At 48.6% G+C, this 6,000-nt stretch overlaps 1 long non-coding RNA gene across 1 annotated transcript in view; it reads left to right on the top strand.

Annotated features, from left to right (window-relative positions):
- The first annotated feature begins 842 nt into the window (after positions 1-842).
- Positions 843-6,000, top strand: part of LOC307208899 — a 133,375-nt gene continuing 128,217 nt past the window's right edge. The window contains exon 1 of the long non-coding RNA XR_013835261.1: positions 843-894. This is a non-coding gene — a long non-coding RNA (uncharacterized lncRNA). The remainder of the gene's footprint in view (positions 895-6,000) is intronic.

Here is a 6,000-nt window from a genome sequence, read left to right as displayed (position 1 = left end):
TTCCACTCGGAGATCATACACATGACAGATCACAGAAACACATGCAAGCATGAAATTTAATTTTTGAGAATTCTCTTTCCCGGGGCTTCCATGTAAAATGACAGCGAATGGAGGGGAAAGGAAGAGAAGGGGGAGGTGTGGTGGGGGGGGGAGAGAACCCTAATCGTGACAAGACAATTACTGCGATTTAAGAGAGAGAAGGAGAAAATTATATATTTGCTATGCGTGAAACGAAACAAAAACAAATAAAGGGCCCTTTTGTTCAGTCTGCTCATTCATCGACTGAAGCCCAAAGAGGGGTCTTGGAAATCAAGCAGGCTTTAAAGGAACTTAGAAGATGATGTTTCAGGGGAGGGCTGTGGCTGAGCGGCAGGACACCTGCTATGCATGCAGAACGTCCAAGGTTCAATCCCCAGTCTCTCCGGGTTGGGCTGGGAAAAAATCCTGCCCAAACCCTCTGGACAGCTGCTCCCATTTAGCATAGTCCATGGTTTTCCAAGCTTGGGTCTCCAGCTGTTTTTGGACTACCATTCCCATCATCCCTGACCACTGGTCCTGCTAGCAAGGGATGATGGGAGTTGTACAGCTCCACCTTGGAACGCAGGCTGAGACCCTACCTGCCCGCGGACTGTCTCGCCAGAATGGTGCATGCTCTGGTTATCTCCCGCATGGACTACTGCAATGCGCTCTACGTGGGGCTACCTTTGAAGGTGACTCGGAAACTGCAATTAATCCAGAATGCGGCAGCTAGTCTGGTGACTAGGAGCGGCTGCTGAGACCATATAACACCGGTCTTGAAAGACCTACATTGGTGTTGGTGTTGACCTTTAAAGCCCTAAATGGCCTTGGCCCAGTATACCTGAAGGAGCGTCTCCACCCCCATCGGACACTGAGGTCCAGCTCCAAAGGCCTTCTGGCAGTTCCCTCATTGCGAGAAGTAAAGCTACAGGGAACCAGGCAGAGGGCCTTCTCGGTAGTGGTGCCCGCCCTGTGCAGGTCACTTCCTTTACGTTACGTTTGTTCCGCATTATCTCCAGGCTGGGCTGAGGAGGTGCCCTGTCTAAAACCCCAGAGAGCGGGGGAGAAAGGCACCTTCAAAAAGGATATTGTAAAGTTGGCAAAGGTTCAGAAAAGGGCAAGCAAAATTACCGTGGGGAGGGGGAGACTCCCCTAGGAAGAAAGCTTGCAGAGTTTGGAGCATCTTCGTTCACATAAGAGGCGGAGGGAAGGGTGGCTGGTGAGTAGAGCAGCATCCCCTGATAATCAGTAAAACTGGTAAGCCCAAGAATTTCAAAAAAAAGAAGAGTTGTCAAACTGACCTAGAGACTGAGTGAGGAATGATTCAATGACTCTAGAAAAAGATGTGCCGAAACTCACCAAGAATGCCTCTCTCTTTCTCCTAGAATGGCGATGGTTCTACAGTTCTATGACTCTACATTTAAGAAGCAAACAAGCAAATAAACAGAACTACTTTGCCTCGTCCCTTTGACATGGCCTTAATCTCACGGCTGGAAGCGTGATGGGAATATGTACAGCCTGCCTGGAAATTCATCCTGGCAGCTTCGCTGGGCATCTTCCGCCCGACTGCTTTAACTTCACATCAAACTCTCTTGCTCCCCTTCTTTCTGTGGTGCAGGGATGGGGGGCAGAGAGCCACATCTTTGGCTGCAACCAAAAGGCTGGCTTTCGAATTAATCACCCTTCCCCCTTCCTTCCAGTCTCAAAATGCAGTTAGAGCATTGCCGCTACTTAGCCTCCCATACACACAGAGAGATCCCGTCTGCACCACACATTTAAAGCAGTATCACCCCACTTTAAAGGGTTGTGCTTTCCACCCCGCACCCCAAAGCACCCTGGGGACTGTAGGTTGTTACAGGTGCTGAGAGTTGCTAGGAGAGCCCCCCTCACAGAGCTACAATTCCCACAGCTCCCTAGGAAAAGGGGTTTGTTGTTAAAGCATTCTGGGAATAGGGGTCTAACCTAAGACAGTCCTTACCCACAGGCTTGCAATCTAATAAAAACATAGCACACAAGGGGAGAGGAACAGGGAAAGAACGGGTAATTTTTTAAAAGTCACCAGTTTCTGCTCCCGTTTCTAATTTCATCAAACTCCTACAACTTCCGTGCCATTAAAAGCGATGAGGTTCACTTCTAAGTGAGCACAACTCGGAGTGAGTGGTAAGTGCTTCGACTCTGACCCCTGGTTCAAAGGGTCTCAGATCTTCCATTTGTTTGTTCTGTGTCCAGGGTAGCTGTTTACCAGCTCCATCTGGTACGCAGGCTGAGACCCTACCTGTCCGCAGACTGTCTTGCCAGAGTAGTGCATGCTCTAGTTATTTCCCGCTTGGACTACTGCAATGCGCTCTATGTGGGGCTAGCTTTGAAGTTACCCAGAAACTACAACTAATCCAGAATGTGGAAGCTAGACTGGTGACTGGGAGTGTCAGCTGAGACCATACAACACCAGTCCTGAAAGACCTACATTTACATAGGCCAGTGTGGTGTAGTGGTTAAGAGCGGTAGACTCGTAATCTGGGAAACCGGGTTTGCATCTCCGCTCCTCCACATGCAGCTGCTGGGTGACCTTGGGCCAGTCACACTTCTTTGAAGTCTCTCAGCCCCACTCACCTCACAGAGTGTTTGTTGTGGGGGAGGAAGGGAAAGAAGAATGTTAGCCGCTTTGAGACTCCTTCGGGTAGTGATAAAGCGGGATATCAAATCCAAACTCCTCTTCTTCTTCTACATTGACTCCCAGTACGTTTCTGAGCACAATTCAAAGTGTTGGTGCTGACCTTTATTGCCCTAAACAGCTTTGATCCTGTATACCTGAAGGAGCGTTTCCACCCCCATCGTTCTGCCTGGACACTGAGGTCCAGCTCTGAGGGCCTTCTGGTGGTTCTTTCACTGCAAGAAGCAAGGTTATAGGGAACCAGGCAGAGGGCCTTCTCGGTAGTGGCACCTGCCCTGTGGAACGCCCTCCCATCAGATGTCAAGGAAATAAACAACTATATGACTTTTAGAAGACATCTGAAGGCAGCCCTGTTTAGAGAAGTTTTTAATGTCTGATGTTTTATTATATTTTTAATATTGTGTTGGGAGCCGCCCAAAGTGGCTAAAGTCTGTATGTAGTCCAAGTCTGTATGTAACTATCAAGGAGCATATAGCAAGATTCTCTCTTCTCCTGCACCTTGTTAAATCGAGCCATTGTTCCTGGGAGTTCTGTACCAACAGGGCTTGATAACAGCACTCAACTTTACTCTTCTGAAGGGGGAAGATTAACATTTTCTGGAACTTTACCCTAATCCTTGTTTTGAGTTAACCTCAAGGAGACAGGATTAGTAACTCTCACCCACCACCCACCAGAGGAGAGGAGAATTACGGGCTGCAACAACCAGATGCATTGTAACCTCCCATGCATTATCTTCACGAAACAGGATGGTGAGCAAGGAAGGAAGAAAGCAGGATTCTGTGTCAAAGGCAGTTGCCCTGATCTAGGAATCAGATTCATGTGGGAAAAGATCCCATAGAAGCCAGAGAGCCTGTAGCTGGAATGGCCCTTCAAGGGAAGGTTCAGAAAAGGGCAACCAGGATTATTGAGGGAGGGAGACACACACACACACACACACACATCCGAGGAAACATGGCAGCATTTGGGGCTTTTTAGTTGAACAAGTGAGAGGTAAAAGGTAAAGGTAAAGGGACCCCTGACCATTAGGTTCAGTCGTGGCCGACTCTGGAGTTGCGGCTCTCATCTCGCTTTATTGGCCAAGGGAGCCGGCGTACAGCTTCCGGGTCATGTGGCCAGCATGACTAAGCCGCTTCTGGTGAACCAGAGCAGCACACGGAAATGCCGTTTACCTTCCTGCCAGAGCAGTACCTATTTATCTATTTGCACTTGGACGTGCTTTCGAAGTGCTAGGTTCGCAGGAGTAGGGACCGAGCAACGGGAGCTCACCCCGTCGAGGGGATTCGAACCGCCGACCTTCTGATCGGCAAGCCCTAGGCTCTGTGGTTTAACCCACAGCGCCACCCGCGTCCCTAAGTGAGAGGTGGCATGATGTAAAATAATATAAAATTATGCACGGAATGGAGAAAGTGGATAGAGAACAGTTTTTTCTCCCTGATACTAGAAATGGTGGGCATCTAATGGAGCTGAGTGATGGAAGATTCAGGACAGATAACAGAAAAGACTTAATTATGCACCACAGTTAACGATGGAATTTGCTCCCCTAGGAAGAAGTGATGGCCGCCATCTTGAATGGTTTTAAAAGAGGACCAGACAAATTCATGGAGGAGAGAGCTATTGATGGATACCACCTTGGAAGGCTATGCTCTGCCTCCGCAGTTGGAGACAATTAATGCTTCTAAGTACCAGTTGCTGGAAAACACAGGAGGGGGGAGGGCTCCCGTGTTCGAATCCTGCTTGTGGGTTTTCCAGCAAAGGCATCTGGTTGGCCACTGTAAGAACAGAATGCTAGACTTGACAGGCCAATGCCCAGCCTGTTCCAGCGGACTCTTCTTATGTTCATCCTTGTGAGGTTCTCTCTCAGCCAGGGCCGTAGTTAGGGGGTGGTGAGGTGGGCCCCCACCAGGGGGGCAGGAAAGGGGGGCACGAAATTGGCTGCCGGGACCCTCCACCGGGTGCCCTGTCTGTTCAGCGCTCTCTGCCCGCAGCCCAGGCAGAGCAAGGGAGAGGGTGCGCTGGGCAGCAGCTGCTCCCGGCTGCCCCTAGAATCATAGAATCATAGAGTTGGAAGAGACCACAAGGGCCATCGAGTCCAACCCCCTGCCAAGCAGGAAACACCATCAGAGCACTCCTGACATATGGTTGTCAAGCCTCTGCTTAAAGACCTCCAAAGAAGGAGACTCCACTACACTCCTTGGCAGCAAATTCCACTGTCAAACAGCTCTTACTGTCAGGAAGTTCTTCCTAATGTTTAGGTGGAATCTTTTTTCTTGTAGTTTGGAACCATTGCTCCGTGTCCGCTTCTCTGGAGCAGCAGAAAACAACCTTTCTCCCTCCTCTATGTGACATCCTTTTATATATTTGAACATGGCTATCATATCACCCCTTAACCTCCTCTTCTCCAGGCTAAACATGCCCAGCTCCCTTAGCCGTTCCTCATAAGGCATCGTTTCCAGGCCTTTGACCATTTTGGTTGCCCTCCTCTGGACACGTTCCAGTTTGTCAGTGTCCTTCTTGAACTGTGGTGCCCAGAACTGGACACAGTACTCCAGGTGAGGTCTGACCAGAGCAGAATACAGTGGCACTATTACTTCCCTTGATCTAGATGCAATACTCCTATTGATGCAGCCCAGAATTGCATTGGCTTTTTTAGCTGCCGCCTCACACTGTTGGCTCATGTCAAGTTTGTGGTCAACCAAGACTCCTAGATCCTTTTCACATGTACTGCTCTCAAGCCAGGTGTCACCCATCTTGTATTTGTGCCTCTCATTTTTTTTGCCCAAGTGCAATACTTTACATTTCTCCCTGTTGAAATTCATCTTGTTTGTTTTGGCCCAGTTCTTTAATCTGTCAAGGTCGTTTTGAAGTGTGATCCTGTCCTCTGGGGTGTTAGCCACCCCTCCCAGTTTGGTGTCATCTGCAAATTTGATCAGGATGCCCTTGAGTCCATCATCCAAGTCGTTGATAAAGATGTTGAATAAGACCGGGCCCAAGGCAGAACCCTGTGGCACCCCACTAGTCACTCTTCCCCAGGATGAAGAGGAACCATTGATGAGCACCCTTTGGCCCTCCTGGCAGCCAGGCACCAGGATCTGTAATATCCAAGGCAACATGATGACCAAACACAATATGATATCAATATACACTCTTTATATAATATGAAATATATGACATAATATATATAACATAAAACCAAATAAACATAAGTTTATGTTTTCAAGAGAATCCATTAAGAGTGCATATTTTATGACTTTCATATATTTCATACAGTGGTACCTCAGGTTACAGACGCTTCAGGTTACAGACTCCGCTAA

This window comes from Podarcis cretensis, assembly GCF_951804945.1.
Source record: "Podarcis cretensis genome assembly, chromosome: 1".
In the NCBI taxonomy this organism is placed as follows: Eukaryota; Metazoa; Chordata; class Lepidosauria; order Squamata; family Lacertidae; genus Podarcis; species Podarcis cretensis.
This window is presented reverse-complemented; position numbering and strand designations above follow the sequence as displayed.